This window comes from Mustela lutreola, chromosome 7 (assembly GCF_030435805.1).
Source record: "Mustela lutreola isolate mMusLut2 chromosome 7, mMusLut2.pri, whole genome shotgun sequence".
NCBI lineage: Eukaryota > Metazoa > Chordata > Mammalia > Carnivora > Mustelidae > Mustela > Mustela lutreola.
The window spans coordinates 29,512,413-29,527,265 of record NC_081296.1 but is presented as its reverse complement, the minus strand read 5'-3'; the positions used below and the strand labels follow the sequence as shown (position 1 = coordinate 29,527,265).

Sequence of the window (14,853 nt, the reverse complement as noted above, 5' to 3'; positions counted from 1 at the left end):
GGGTAGCATAAGGGATGGATGTATTGTGCCAGGTGGGGAATGAAAGTCCTTCAATACTCTAAAATTCCTACAAAGGTTTGCATCTCTTTCACATTCTTAGGGGTTGGATAGGCTGGCAGATTATTAACCATAGCTTTGGGGACAATATGAGTCATATCCAACCAGACAACACCCAAAGCCTTACAGCAGTGTCTGTATTTTGAGTTTTCTGTGGGTTCATTTCCAATTCTCTTCCTGGAAGATGCTCCAGGAAAGCCTACAATGTTCTGCAGTAAAGGCAATTCTTTACATGTTAACAGTATATTTTCTTTATTTTTTTAAAGATTTTATTTATTTATTTGACAGACAGAGAATATAAGTAGGCAGAGAGGCAGGCAGAGAGAGAGGGGGAAGCAGGCTTCCTGTTGAGCAGAGAGCTCAAAGCGGGGCTCAATCCCAGGACCCTGGGATAATGACCTCAGCTGAAGCTGAGACACCCAGGTGCCCCAACATTATATTTTCAATATAATGGGTTCATATCACTGATGTGTGGAAGGAGAACAGGGATAAATCCCAGACTATCATCCCACGACATACTGTGGGTATGCAGGTAGTTTTGGGGGGAGCACTTGAAATATTTATCATTGTCCCTTCCACATGAAAGCAAAGTGACCTTAGTTATTAGTTATGACCTGTCTCCCATGAGTCTTCTGGAATATGAAGTAATTTTACAAGAACACTTTTTGTGAAAGCATTAGAGAAAATAATACTCTGTAAGTAATAAAAGACAAGAATAGCCATGGTTAGGGGGCCCTGGGTAGCTCAGTGGGTTGAACCTCTGCCTTTGGCTCAGGTCATGATCTCAGGGATCTGGGATAGAGCCCAATATCAGGCTCTCTGTTTGGCAGGGAGCCTGCTTTCCCCTTTTTCTCTGCCTGCCTCTATGCCATCTTGTGATCTCTCTCTCTGTCTATCAAATAAATAAATAAAATCTTAAAAGAAAAAGAATGCCCATGGTTAAAGATATGGTGAGAGTTTCTTATACACCTGGTAAAACAGAAACTTAATTTTTCTGGGTAAATAAAGAAAAACAAAACCTCTTTGTTAATAATTTCTCATCAAGAGCAGACCAATCATCCAAGAAAATTTTGTCTTTTTAAAAAGATTTCATTTATTTCTTTGACACAGAGAGAGAGAGAGAGTCTAACCAGGGGAGCAGCAGAGGGATATGGAGAAGACGGCTATCTGCAGAGCAGGGAGATGGGCATGGGACTCTATTCCAGGGCCCTGGAATCATAACCTGAGCCGAAGGCAGATGTTTAATGACTGAGCCACCCAGGTGCACACAAAAGTTTGTCTTTTTAATATAGAGAATTCAATCTTATATCAGCATATTTTTTGCTTTTTTTAAAAATTTATTTTTTATTTTCAGCATAACAGTATTCATTATTTTTGAACCATACCCAGTGCTCCATGCAATCCGTGCCCTCTATAATACCCACCACCTGGTACCCCGACCTCCCACCCCCCCCGCCCCTTCAAAACCCTCAGATTGTTTTTCAGAGTCCATAGTCTCTCACGGTTCACCTCCCCTTCCAATTTCCTCCAACTCCCTTCTCCTCTCTAAGACCCCATGTCCTCCGTGATATTTGTTATGCTCCACAAATAAGTGAAACCATATAATAATTGACTCTCTCTGCTTGACTTATTTCACTCAGCTTAATCTCTTCCAGTCCAGTCCATGTTGCTACAAAAGTTGGGTATTCGTCCTTTCTGATGGAGGCATAATACTCCATAGTGTATATGGACCACATCTTCCTTATCCATTCATGTGTTGAAGGGCATCTTGGTTCTTTCCACAGTTTGGCGACCATGGCCATTGCTGCTATAAACATTGGGGGTACAGATGGCCCTTCTTTTCATGACATCTGTATCTTTGGGGTAAATACCCAGGAGTGCAATAGCAGGGTCATAGGGAAGTTCTATTTTTAATTTCTTGAGGAATCTCCACACTGTTCTCCAAAGAGGCTGCACCAACTTGCATTCCCACCAGCAGTGGAAGAGGGTTCCCTTTTCTCCACATCCTCTCCAACACATGTTGTTTCCTGTCTTGCTAATTCTGGCCATTCTAACTGGTACAAGGTGATATCTCAATGTAGTTTTATTTTTTTATTTTATTTTTTTAAAAGATTTTATTCATTTATTGGACAGAGAGAGAGAGAGATCAAAAGTAGGCAGAGAGGCAGGCAGAGAGAAAGGAAGGGAAGCAGGCACCCTGCTGAGCAGAGAGCCCAATGCGGGGCTCGATCCCAGCACCCCGGGATCATGACCCGAGCCGAAGGCAGAGGCTTTAACCCACTGAGCCACCCAGGCGCCCCTCAATGTAGTTTTAATTTGAATCTCCATGATGGCTAGTGATGATGAACATTTTTTCATGTGTCTGATAGCCATTTGTATGTCTTTATTGGAGAAGTGTCTGTCCATATCTTCTGCCCATTTTTTGATATGATTGTATATTTTTCTTTTTAAAAGACTTTATTTATTAGAGAAGGAGCAAGAGCATATGTGAGAGCAGGAAAAAGTATAGCGACAGGCAAAGGGAGAGGGAGAAGCAGATTCCCTACTGACCAGGGAGCCTGACCCAGGGCTTCATCCCAGAACTCTGGGATCATGACCTGAGCTGAAAGAAGACACTCAACTGACTGAGCCACCCAGGTGACCCCAGATTTAATTTTTAAGTAATCTCTACACCCAATGTGATGCTCGAACTCACAACCCCAAGATCAAGAGTTGCATGCTCCTCCAACTGAGCAGCAAGGCACCCAGCAGTCTTCATTTTTAACAGTCCACACCATCATTTTTTCCCCTTCTGTCTCTGTGTGCAATACTTTTTTCTTGAGTTGTTCATATTTCCAAGACATGATAAGATTGGTAATTTAAGGGACAGAGAAAGGATGCAAGTTTTCATTGCAAAGAGTTTTGGGGATAATTGCTATTTACAATTTTTCTTTCCAGGAGGCGGGTCAGGATGTAAGAGGAGTAGGAAACCCTATTTCAGCTGGTCCCCTAAGTTGAGCTAAATATCTTCCAAGGCACTGTGAGCACCCACGAAAGCAGCCTGAGATGTAAGATTATACACTTCTGGAACTCTACAGGGGCAGTGGAGAGGTACAGAAGAGTTGGGAGTTCATGGACTGATATTGGAGGATAAACAAAAGAGGGAGAGAACCACCAGAAGCAATCCATTGGGACATAATACCCTAATATAAAAGTGTCCTGCACTTAGGGACAAGCATTAGCTTGGAGACTGGTGGATGCAAGACAGGAAGGGATTAATAACAACACTCAAAAAACCCAAAGGGACTTAAGGGACAATTGTAGGGATGGGATGGCTGCAGGCACAGACCTAAGCCCACAGTCCCAGGATGGCCACAGCCAGTGCCAGCTGCACCTGAGAGAGCTTGGCATGAGCTGCAGCCCTGGTTCTTGGGTTTGTAGCCACCATAGCCACCTCTGCTGTGTCCATCCACCACTACCCAGGCTGAATGCATCCCCACGCATGCCTGACAGAGACTGATGCAGGCTCCATTTGGCAGTCCTTGGGTCTGCAGCCATTCACTGCCTCCACCCCAGTTGGGGCTAAGTGCATCCTGCATGGCTATGGGCTCCAGAGAGCTGTCCCTGGAGTGGCAGCCACAATGACCACGTTCTCTTAGACTGCTATTGTTCATGCTTTTGGTGGTATGGGAGTACAGAGACAAGCAGGGGCCTTGGGAAACCATGGAGATGGTGATCATGGCTGTGCACCACCTGTAGGACGTTGCAGTATTCAACAGAGTTTGCAGAGGGGGTGTCTGTATGTTCTGGACCATTCAGAGGGGAGCAGACTATGTCTTCTTTCTGAGGTGGAGGTCTGGGTGTGGACAATTTACTTTGCTCTGACTCTCCAAAAAGGTGCAAAAAGATGCCAAAGAATAAAACCTCCAGAGAGCAGAAGCCTGAAAAACCGGTTTCCACAGAGCCCAGTCCCTTCACAGGGGGCAGGGCAACTCAGCTGAAGCAAGATCAACCAAAAAAAATGCAGAAGGTTCTCCCCAAGAATACAAACCAAAAGAACAAGAGGACAACAATGACAGGGTTCCCATAAAACTGTAAAACCCCAACACCAGGGGAAAACAAAATATTAAGTTCCTGCTATGAACAGTCTACAGCCTGTTCATAGATAAACATTTTCTCTCTCTTTTTAAAAAATTCATTCTCATTATTCTTATAATTTTTTTAACCTACTTACTACTTCAACTCAATGTTTAATACAACATATTTCAAGGTAACTTTTAAACTTGAACTTTTTTCATACATATAACTTTGTTTCTTTATCCTTTTTAAAAATATGTATAGCTATAAGCTTCAAGGTAGTCCTTATTCCCTAGTCAGTTCTACCCATATATGTATGTATATATATGTACATAATATGTATATACCCATATGTATATGTTTATATATATATATATACATATATATATATGTGTGTGTGTGTATATGTATATATATATGTATATATATATGTGTATATGTATATATACATACACACATACACACACACACACAGGTTTTTAAAAAGATTGTATTTATTTATTTGACAGAGAGAGAGATCACAAATAGGCAGAGAGGCAGGCAGAGAGAGAAGGGGAAGCAGGCTCCATGCTGAGCAGAGAGCCCAATGTGGGGCTCGATCCCAGGACCGTAGGATCATGACCCGAGCTGAAGGCAGAGTTTTATAATAATCTTTAATATAATTTAAACATGTGTTTTAAAACTTTCTGATTTTACCAATGTTCCAAAATATAACTTTTAAATAAAGTCTTTTTAACTATTTAGGCTTGTTTACTTGGTATGTCAAATAATTTGGGAAACATTGTCAAATAAGTTATGATAAACAAAATTTCATTTTCAATTGCATTGTTATGACAAGTATGGTCTCTGGTAAATTTAAGATTCTTATGTTTTCATGGCAATATATTTATTTGCATAATTTCAATAAGAATCTGGTCTTATGACAGGATGCAATTGAAAAGAAGTTCTTTAGAGATCTTTGATATCAGCCCTTTGTCTGTAGTGTCATTTGCAAATATCTTCTTCCATTCCGTGGGTTGCCTCTTTGTTTTGTTGACTGTTTCCTTTGTTGTACAGAAGATTTTGATCTTGATGAAGTCCCAAAAATTCATTTTTGCTTTTTCTTCCTTTGCCTAATGTGTCTTCATTTCCAATGTGTCTTCATTTTCTTTAGTTTCCATGAATTGTTTAAGTTCTTCTTTGATTTCCTGGTTTATGTCAATGCTCTTGAGCAGGGTGGTCTTTAGCTTCCAGGTGTTTGAATTCCTTCCAAACTTTCTTGTGGTTGGTTCCCAGTTTCAAAGCATTGTGGTCTGAGAATATGCAGGGAATAATCTCAGTATTTTGGTATCAGTTGAGCCCCAATTCATGACCTAGTATGTGGCCTATCCTGGAGAAAGCTCCATGTGCGCTTGAGAAGAATGAGTATTCTGTTGTTGTAGGACGGAATGTTCTGTATCTACCTGTGAGGCCCATCTAGCCCCATGTGTCATTCAAAGCTCTTGTTTCTTTGTAGATTTTCTGCTTGGATGATCTGTCTGTTGCTGAGAGTGACATATTAAAATCCCCTACAATTAACATACTCATCAATATGACTATTTTGATTAACAGTTGGCTTATGTAGTTGACCACTCCCATGTTGGGGGCATAAACATTTACAATTGTTAGATCTTCTTTCTGTTTAGGAATGATGTAGTGACCTTCTGTATCTCTGACTACAGTCTTAGTTTAAAATCTAATTTATTGATATGAGAAACGCTTTTGAGGCCCATTGACATGAAAGATGGTTCCCATTCATTTCACTTTCAGCCTGGATGTATCTTTAAGTTCAAAATGGGTCTCTTGTAGACAGCATATGGATGGGTACCATAATTTTATCCAGTATGAAGCCCTGTTCTGTTTTATGGGAGCAGTTGGGCCATTCACACTGAGAGTGATTATTGAAAGGTAAGTTTTTATAGTCATCATGTTGCTTGTGAAGTCCTTGTTTCCATAGCTTGTCTCTATAAATTCCTGTTCTATAGCACTTGTGGGTTCTTTCTTCTTTCATAGAACCCTCTTAATATTTCTTGTAGTTCTGGTTTGGTAGTCACATAATCTTTTAGTTTTTGCCAATCTTGGAAGTTCTTTTTCTCTCCATCTATTTGGAATATCAGCCTTGTTGGATAGAGTATTCTTGGCTGTATGTTCTTCTCATTTAGTGCCCTGAATATGTCTTGCCAGCCCTTTCTGGATTGTCAGGTTTCTGTGGATAGGTCTATCATTATTCTCATGTTCCTCCCTCTGTATGTAAGGGATCTTTCCCCCCTAGCTGCCCTTAAGACATTTTCTCTGAATTTATGATTGCAAATTTTACAATTACATGTCTGGTCGTCTTTCTACCTTCATTGATATTGGGGGGGGGGTGCCCTCTATGCCTCTAGGACATGAACACTTTTACATTCCTCAGATCAAGGAAATTCTCATCTAGGATTTGTTCAACTATATCTTCTTGTCCTCTCTCTCCCACCACCCCCTCAAGGATCCCAATAATTCTGACATTGGGACATCTCATGGCGTCACTTATTTCTCTAATTCTGTTTTCATGGCTTCTAAGCCATTTATTCCAGGCCTCTTCCTGGTCCTTCTTTTCTATCAGTTTGTCTTTTAAATCACTAACTCGATCTTCTGCCTCATTTACCCTAACTTTTACAGTATTTAGATTAGATTGGATCTCATTGATAGCATTTTAAAATTCGTTCAGATAAGCTCTCACTTCTGCCCTTAGAGATTCTATGTTGGCCCTAATGGTCTTCTCCAACCTAGCCATTGCCTGGATAATTGTTACCCTGAATTCTATTTCTGACATATTGTTTATGTCCATAAACATATCCAATAGTTCTTTGGCAGAGGCCATAGTCTCTGGATTTTTCCTGTGTTTGGTGTTTCTCCTCCTAGTCATTCTGGTAAGAGGTGGTTGAGAGTTGTATACCTGAAAATATCAACCATGATCCAGGAGAGGTACACCTTATTCCAGTGATGATCTTCTGCTTCTGTAGAGGTCCAGAAGTGTATAATCTTATATCTCAGGCAGATTTCATGTTTTTTCAGAAACCATGATATGTAGATATGGTAGATATGTAGCTCAATTCAAGGGACCAGTTGAAACAGGATCTCCTACTTCTCCCCATCTTGCCCCTCCTTGGAGCTTGTAAATTTTAGTCTTTTTTTTTCCCACTTATGCAAATGGTCTACAGGGCCACCAAAATCCCTTTTTAGGTGCCATAGTAGCAATATACCTTCACTGCCTTTTTTTTTTAACAGAAAAGTTTTGATTTTTAGATGAGATATTCCAGGTACTTTGTAAGAACTTTACTCATCATTGTCTCCAGAGCATACATTCATTTCAACATATAAATTACTCTACTTTGAATACTCTATTAAAGTCAAAAATTTCTAGTTTAAAAGGCTTGTCACATTTCCAAAGATAATTAGGTAATACGCTTATTAAAATACTGGTTTGCAGAACTGAGTACATTATAGATAGTTCATTAATGTTCTTTATGTGTAACTTAAAGTTAAAATTTGAGGAATTAGAATTTTTATTATCAGAACTACATAGCAAAACCATGTCCAGATGATAGACATACTAACTAATCTATAGATCAAGATAACCTGTAAGACATTTAATAATTCAATCTAAAGGAAAAACAAATTTTAGGAGAGATATTACATGATATGTAGGTTAGCAAACATTTGAAATGCTTAATCCTGTATTTATTTATTATTAATAATTAATTCATAAATTCAATCAGCCAACATATAGAATATCATTAGTTTCAGGTGTAGAGTTTAAAATTTATCAGTTGTGTATAACACCCAGTGTTCATCATATCACATGTCTTCCTTAATGCTCATTACCCAGCTACCCCAGCCATCCACATACATCCCCTTCAGCAACCCTCAGTTTGCTTCCCAGAGTTAAGAGTCTCTCATTGTTTGTCTCCTCTCTGATTTCTTCCCATTCAGTTTTCCCTCTCTTCCCTGTTTCTTATGTTCCATATATGAATGAAACCATATGATAATTGTCTTTCTCTGATTGATTTATTTCATTTAACAACACCCTTCAGTTCCATCTCTGTCAATGTAAATGTAGGTATTTATGCTTTTTTAAAAATTAGCATATAATGTATTATTTGTTTCAAGGGTACAGGTCTGTGATTCATCAGTCATACACAATACCCAGTTGTCACCACTACACATACCCCTCCCAATGTCAATCACCCAGCCACACCATCCATCCCACCTCCTCTCCACTCCAGAAATCCTGTTTGTTTCCTATGACTAAGAATCTCTTATGGTTTGTCCCCTTCTCTGGTTTCATTTTTTTCTGTCTTCCCCTATGATTCTCTGCCTTGTTTCTTAAATTCCACCTATCAGTGATACCATATAATTGTCTTTCTCTGATTGATTTATTATGCCAAAATAATACCCTCTTATTCCATCCACATCATTGTAAACGGCAAGATTTTTTTGTGATGGCTGCTTAATATCCCAGTGTATATATACACCACATCTTCTTTATCCATTAATCTGTTGAAAGACATCTAGGCTCTTCCATAGTTTGGCTACTGTGGATATTGCTTCTATAAACATTGGGGTACATGTGCCCCTTCAGATCACTACATTTGTAATTTTTGGGTAAATACCCAGTAGTACAATTGGTGAGTCATAGGGTAGCTCTATTTTCAACTTTTTGAGGAAACTCCATACTGTTTTCCAGAGTCACTCTACCAGCTTTCATTCCCACCAAAAGTGTAGGAGAGCTCCCCTTTCTCTTTATCCTCGCCAACATCTGTCCTTTCCTGATTTGTTAATTTTAGTGCTTCTGACTGGTGTGAGGTGGTATCTCATTGTGATTTTGATTTGTATTTCCCTGGTGGTGAGGGATGTTGAGTACTTTTTCATGTGTCTGTTGGCCATTTGGATGTCTTCTTTGCAGAAATGTTTGTTCATGTCTTCTGCCCGTTTCTTGATTGGATTATTTGTTCTTTGAGTGGTATTCATCCTTTCTGGTGGTTGAGTAACATCCTATATTTTTAATGCAACAAAAGTCCTCAAATATTAAAGTAGGCACATACACCTAATATATTTTATCCTGTGAAAACTGCTGAATCATTTGGTTGTTTCGACATTATTTGGACTAAATTCACTCTACCTGTGGCAGGCACTGAGCAGTCATAAATGGAAAGTGCAATTGCCTGAACGGAAACATAGCTTAAACCATTTATTTAATACTACTATTCTACAAAGACACAGTAATGCTGTAGTTGACATTTACAGTTGTACAAAGTCTTGCTAAAGATTAGCAAGCTTGATGAGACAATACCAAAAGGTCACAGGTCATGAATGAACTAAAGAATATCTTAAGTATAGGGTATATCAACACTCCATTTGCATGTTTAGTTTGTAGGAATGTTGATCAATTTTCCCTCCCATAAGATATTATACTCCTCATTACATTGATGACATTATGCTAAATGGAAATAATGAGAGTAACAAGTACTCTGGACTTAATAGCAAGACGTTTAATGGATGTGAATGGATGTATAATTAATGCAAATAAAACCTAGGGAATTCTACCTAAATGAAAATTATAGGAGTCCACTGATTTTGGGGTATATCCAGACATCTCTTTTAAATTTTAGAATAAGTTTGCGCCTGGGTCTTCCTACAATCTAGAAAGAGGCACAACTGCTTGCGAGTCACCACCTTTCAATCAATTATTCAACTTGAACCAGTTTACAGACCTTGAACTCCTGAATGAATGGGAGGCCTTGATAAAAGACCCTGGAATACTATCAAAATGTATACTGTTAATTTCTCTTTGAGTTTTCCCTAAAGTAACCTATGGCTTTATACCAGGATAACCGTGCATTGTAGGAAAGGAAATAATCAGACCCTTCACGGACTATTGGATGCTGCTCTGAATGCACACTCTTTCCAGGGTAAATAAAACATCATTATAGCCCTCTAGTCAGATTAGGAGCTCATGGTATTCAGAGTATCAATAGAGTTTTAGCACAGATCTATCTCACATTGTGTCCAGTTGGTTTATGAACACATGCTATGGTTCTTCCCCCAGTTTTAGAATGTATAATTGGAATAAAAAATATTTTGCAGCTGAAACAATCTTCATATTGGTTTCTGACCTGAAGAGTGAGGACTATAATGGTAGGAAATGCCACATATAAGCTATTATAATTGTATGTAAGAATATAGTAATGTAAGAATATAGTGAATACAGAGTAATACTGCTTTCTTGGTGGTATTTCAGAGATTTGCACCACAAACAAGAACTTTTGAGATGCAGAGATATTAATTCTTACCCACATCCTCATTCAAGTCTTCAATTTGCCTGAGATAGAAGATAGATGGAAAAGGGCAGTGGATTATACCATAAATTTAGCCAAGATTATATCAGTAGCTCAGCACAAACTTGTTATTCCACCTCTAGCTGTTATACTAGATGTAGTTATTTTGCTTGAGCAAATTCACATATCCCTGCACTGGTGTGCATTTATTGATATGACTAGTGCTTTTTATTTATACATTTCCATGAGGCCCACTGGAAGAATTTTTATTACAGCTGGAAGACCAGCAACATACCTGTACAGTCTTACCTCAGTGGTGTGTAAACGTTCATCCTTATGTATCAATTTAAATATTAGGAATCTTAAAAAAAAGATTTTAGTTATTTATTATTTAGAGAGAGATCAAGAAAGGGAGGGAGAGAGAGAACAAGCAGGGGTAGCAGCAGGCAGAGGGCTAAGCTGTCTCCTTGCTGAACAAAGAACCCAATGTAGTACTCAATCCCAGGACCCTGGGATCATGACCTGAGCTGAAGGCAGATGCTTAACTGACTGAGCCACTCAGGCATCCTGATATTAGGGATCTTGATTACTTTTTTTTTCCCCACAATATACATTGCAAAATTATCACATTAATGATATGCTGATAGAACGTCTAGAACATGATTTTCAACTTCTCCACACTTACTGACAACATATTTACATGTCAGAGAGTATGGAATAAGTCTGATTAAAATTCAGAGGCCCTGGGCGCCTGGGTGGCTCAGTGGGTTGAGCCACTGCCTTCGGCTCAGGTCATGATCTCAGGGTCCTGGGATCGAGTCCCGCATCGGGCCCTCTGCTCAGCAGGGAGCCTGCTTCCCTCTCTCTCTCTCTCTGGCTGCCTCTCCATCTACTTGTGATTTCTCTCTGTCAAATTAATAAATAAAAAATCTTTAAAAAAAAAATATTTAAAAAAAAAAATTCAGAGGCCCTCTACCTCAGTGAAATTTCTGAGTCCAGTGCAGTGTTGTAATACATGTCCAGATAACCCTTTAAAGGTAAATGATTTTTTAAATTTAAAAAAAAAATTTTTTTTTTTTTTTTTTGCATCATACCCCACCTACATCAGAAAAGGCACACTGCTGGTGGGCTTTTTAAGATTTTGAATACTCTATATTCCTCACAAATAATTTCATTAAATGGCGGTATGCATCTGATTCTTAGTCCTCCTGTACATCCTTTTCTCTCCTAGCTTATACTTAGTCCATCATGGAGATTTTCCTGTGACAACTCACAAAAGAAAAAATGTGGGGCTGGATTATAGATAGTTCTGCACCAGATGCATATACCACCCCAAAGTATGCTACTACCCATCTCTGGGACATCTCTGAAGCACAATGGTAAAAGGAAATCCATCCATTGACAGGACATCAAGAAGTTCACATGATTGTTCTCTTAATTTAGAAGGAGAAATGACTAAATATGTCATTATATATTAATTTATGAGCTCTGGCGAATGGTCAGAGTTTTGAAGGAAAAATAAATGTAAAATTGTTGATAATGACATTTGGGTAAAAATACGGACAGAGCATTTCTATTGGGCAAAGAGACATGAAAATATTTGTGTCCTATGTGAAAGGTTACTAAATGAAGACTTTGGGATAGGAAGATTTCAACAACCAAGTGGGTAAGATGAAATATTACTGTAGATATCAGTGAGATTCTTTCCCCAGCTACCTCTGTCATTGCCCAACATGCTCATGAACAAAGAGGCCATGGTAAGCAACAGACATTATGCATGGACTCAAAAGCAGTATTATACACTTACCAAGTCTGAATGACCAATCTGCCAGCAATGGACATAGCATTAATTTCCTGATATAACACCTGAGGTGTTTAACTTGCTGCCTTTTGGCAGAATAATTATATTCCTATGCTTCCATGAAGGAAGGGGCAGCTTTTGTCCTTACTTGAGCACATCCTTCATTTGGATATAAACATATTTTTAATGCATGTGATACTTCAATCAATACTACCATCTTCATACTTATGGAATGAGTTTTCTACTGCCATGGTATTTTATTTTATTTTATTTTATTTTAAATTTTATTCTTTTAATTATTTTTTAATTTTTTAATTAAATTTGTTTATTCTCAGCATAACAGTATTCATTATTTTTTCACCACACCCAGTGCTCCATGCAATCCGTGCCCTCTATAATACTCACCACCTGGTACCCTAACCTCCCATCCCCCCGCCACTTCAAAACACTCAGATTGTTTTCCAGAGTTCATAGTCTCTCATGGTTCAACTCCCTTTCCAATTTCCCCCAACTCCTTTCTCCTTTCTCCCCATGTCCTCCATACTATTTGTTATGCTCCACAAATAAGTGAAACCATATGATAATAGACTCTCTCTGCTTGACTTATTTCACTCACCATAATATCTTCCAGTCTCGTCCATGTTGCTACAAATGTTGGGTATTCGTCCTTTCTGATGGAGGCATAATACTCCATAGTATATATGAACCACATCTTCCTTACCCATTCGTCCGTTGAAGGGCATCTTGGTTCTTTCCACAGTTTGGTGATCATGGCCATTGCTGCTATAATCATTGGGGTACAGATGGCCCTTCTTTTCACGACATCTGTATCTGTGGGGGTAAATACCCAGGAGTGCAATGGCAGGGTCATAGGGAAGTTCTATTTTTAATTTCTTGAGGAATCTCCACACTGTTCTCCAAAGAGGCTGCACCAACTTGCATTCCCACCAACAGTGGAAGAGGTTTCCCCATTCTCCACATCCCCTCCAACACATGTTGTTTCCTGTCTTGCTAATTTTGGCCATTCTAATTGGTGTAAGGTGATATCTCAATGTGGTTTTAATTTGAATCTCTCTGGTGCCTAGTGATGATGAACATGTTTTCATGTGTCTGATAGCCATTTGTATGTTTTCATTGGAGAAGTCTCTGTTCATGTCTTCTGCCCAATTTTGATATGATTGTCTGCTTTGTGTGTGTTGAATTTGAGGGGTTCTTTATAGATCCTGGAGATGAACCTTTTGTCTGTACTGTCATTTGCAAATACCTTCTCCCATTCCGTGGGTTGCCTCTTTGTTTTCTTGACTGTTTCCTTGGCTGTGCAGAAGCTTTTGATTTTGATGAAGTCCCAGAAGTTTATTTTCACTTTTGTTTCCTTTGCCTTTGGAGACATATATTGAAAGATGTTGCTATGGCTGATATCGAAGAGATTACTGCCTATGTTCTCCTCTAGGATTCTGATGGATTCCTGTCTCACGTTTAGGTCTTTTATCCATTTTGTGTTTATCTTTGTGTATGGTGTATGAGAATGGTCGAGTTTCATTCTTCTACATATAGCTGTCCAGTTTTCCCAGCACCATTTATTGAAGAGACTGTCTTTTTTCCACTGTATATTTTTTCCTGTTTTGTCGAAGATTATTTGCCCATAGAGTTGAGGGTCCATATCTGGACTCTCTACTCTGTTCCACTGGTCTATGTGTCTGTTTTTATGCCAGTACCATGCTGTCTTGGTGATCACAGCTTTGTAGTAAAACTTGAAATCAGGTAACGTGATGCCCCCCCCCCCCCGTTTTATTTTTGTTTTTCAACATTTCCTTAGAGATTAGGGGTCTCTTCTGATTCCACACGAATTTTTGGATTATTTGCTCCAGATCTTTGAAGAATACCCGTGGAATTTTGATCAGAATGGCATTAAAAGTATAGATCTATCTAGGCAGTATAGACATTTTAACAATGTTTATTCTTCCGATCCAAGAGCATGGAATGGTCTTCCATCTTTTTGTGTTTTCTTCAATTTATTTCATGGGTCTTCTGTAGTTCCTCGAGTACAGATCCTTTATCTTTTTGGTTAGGTTTATTCCCAGGTATCTTATGGTTCTTGGTGCTATGATAAATGGAAACAATTCTCTAATTTCCCTTTCTGTATTTTCATTATTAGTGTATAAGAAAGCCACTGATTTCTGAACACTGATTTTGTATCCTGCCATGTCGCTGAATTGCTGTATGAGTTCTAGTATTTTGGAGGTGGAGTCTTTTGGGTTTTCAATATAAAGAATCATGTCATCTGTGAGAGAGAGGGTTTGACTTCTTCATTGGCAATTTGGATACCTTTTATTTCTCTTTGTTGTCTGATTGCTGTTGCTAGGACTTCTAATACTATGTTGAACAAGAGTGGTGAGAGTGGGCATCCTTGTTTTGTTCCTGATCTCAACAGGAAGGTTGCAAGCTTTTTCCCATTGAAGATGATATTTGCTGTGGGTCTTTCATAGATAGATTTGATGAAGTTCAGGAATGTTCCCTCTATCCCTATTCTTTGAAGCATTTTAATCAGGAACGGATGCTGGATTTTGTCAAATGCTTTTTCTGCATCAATTGAGAGGAGCATGTGGT

The 14,853-nt window shown here is 38.8% G+C and overlaps 1 pseudogene; it reads left to right on the top strand.

The window, feature by feature from the left end:
- Positions 1-3,054, top strand: part of LOC131837091 (centromere protein K-like) — a 101,196-nt pseudogene extending 98,142 nt beyond the window's left edge.
- The last annotated feature ends 11,799 nt before the right edge of the window (positions 3,055-14,853 follow it).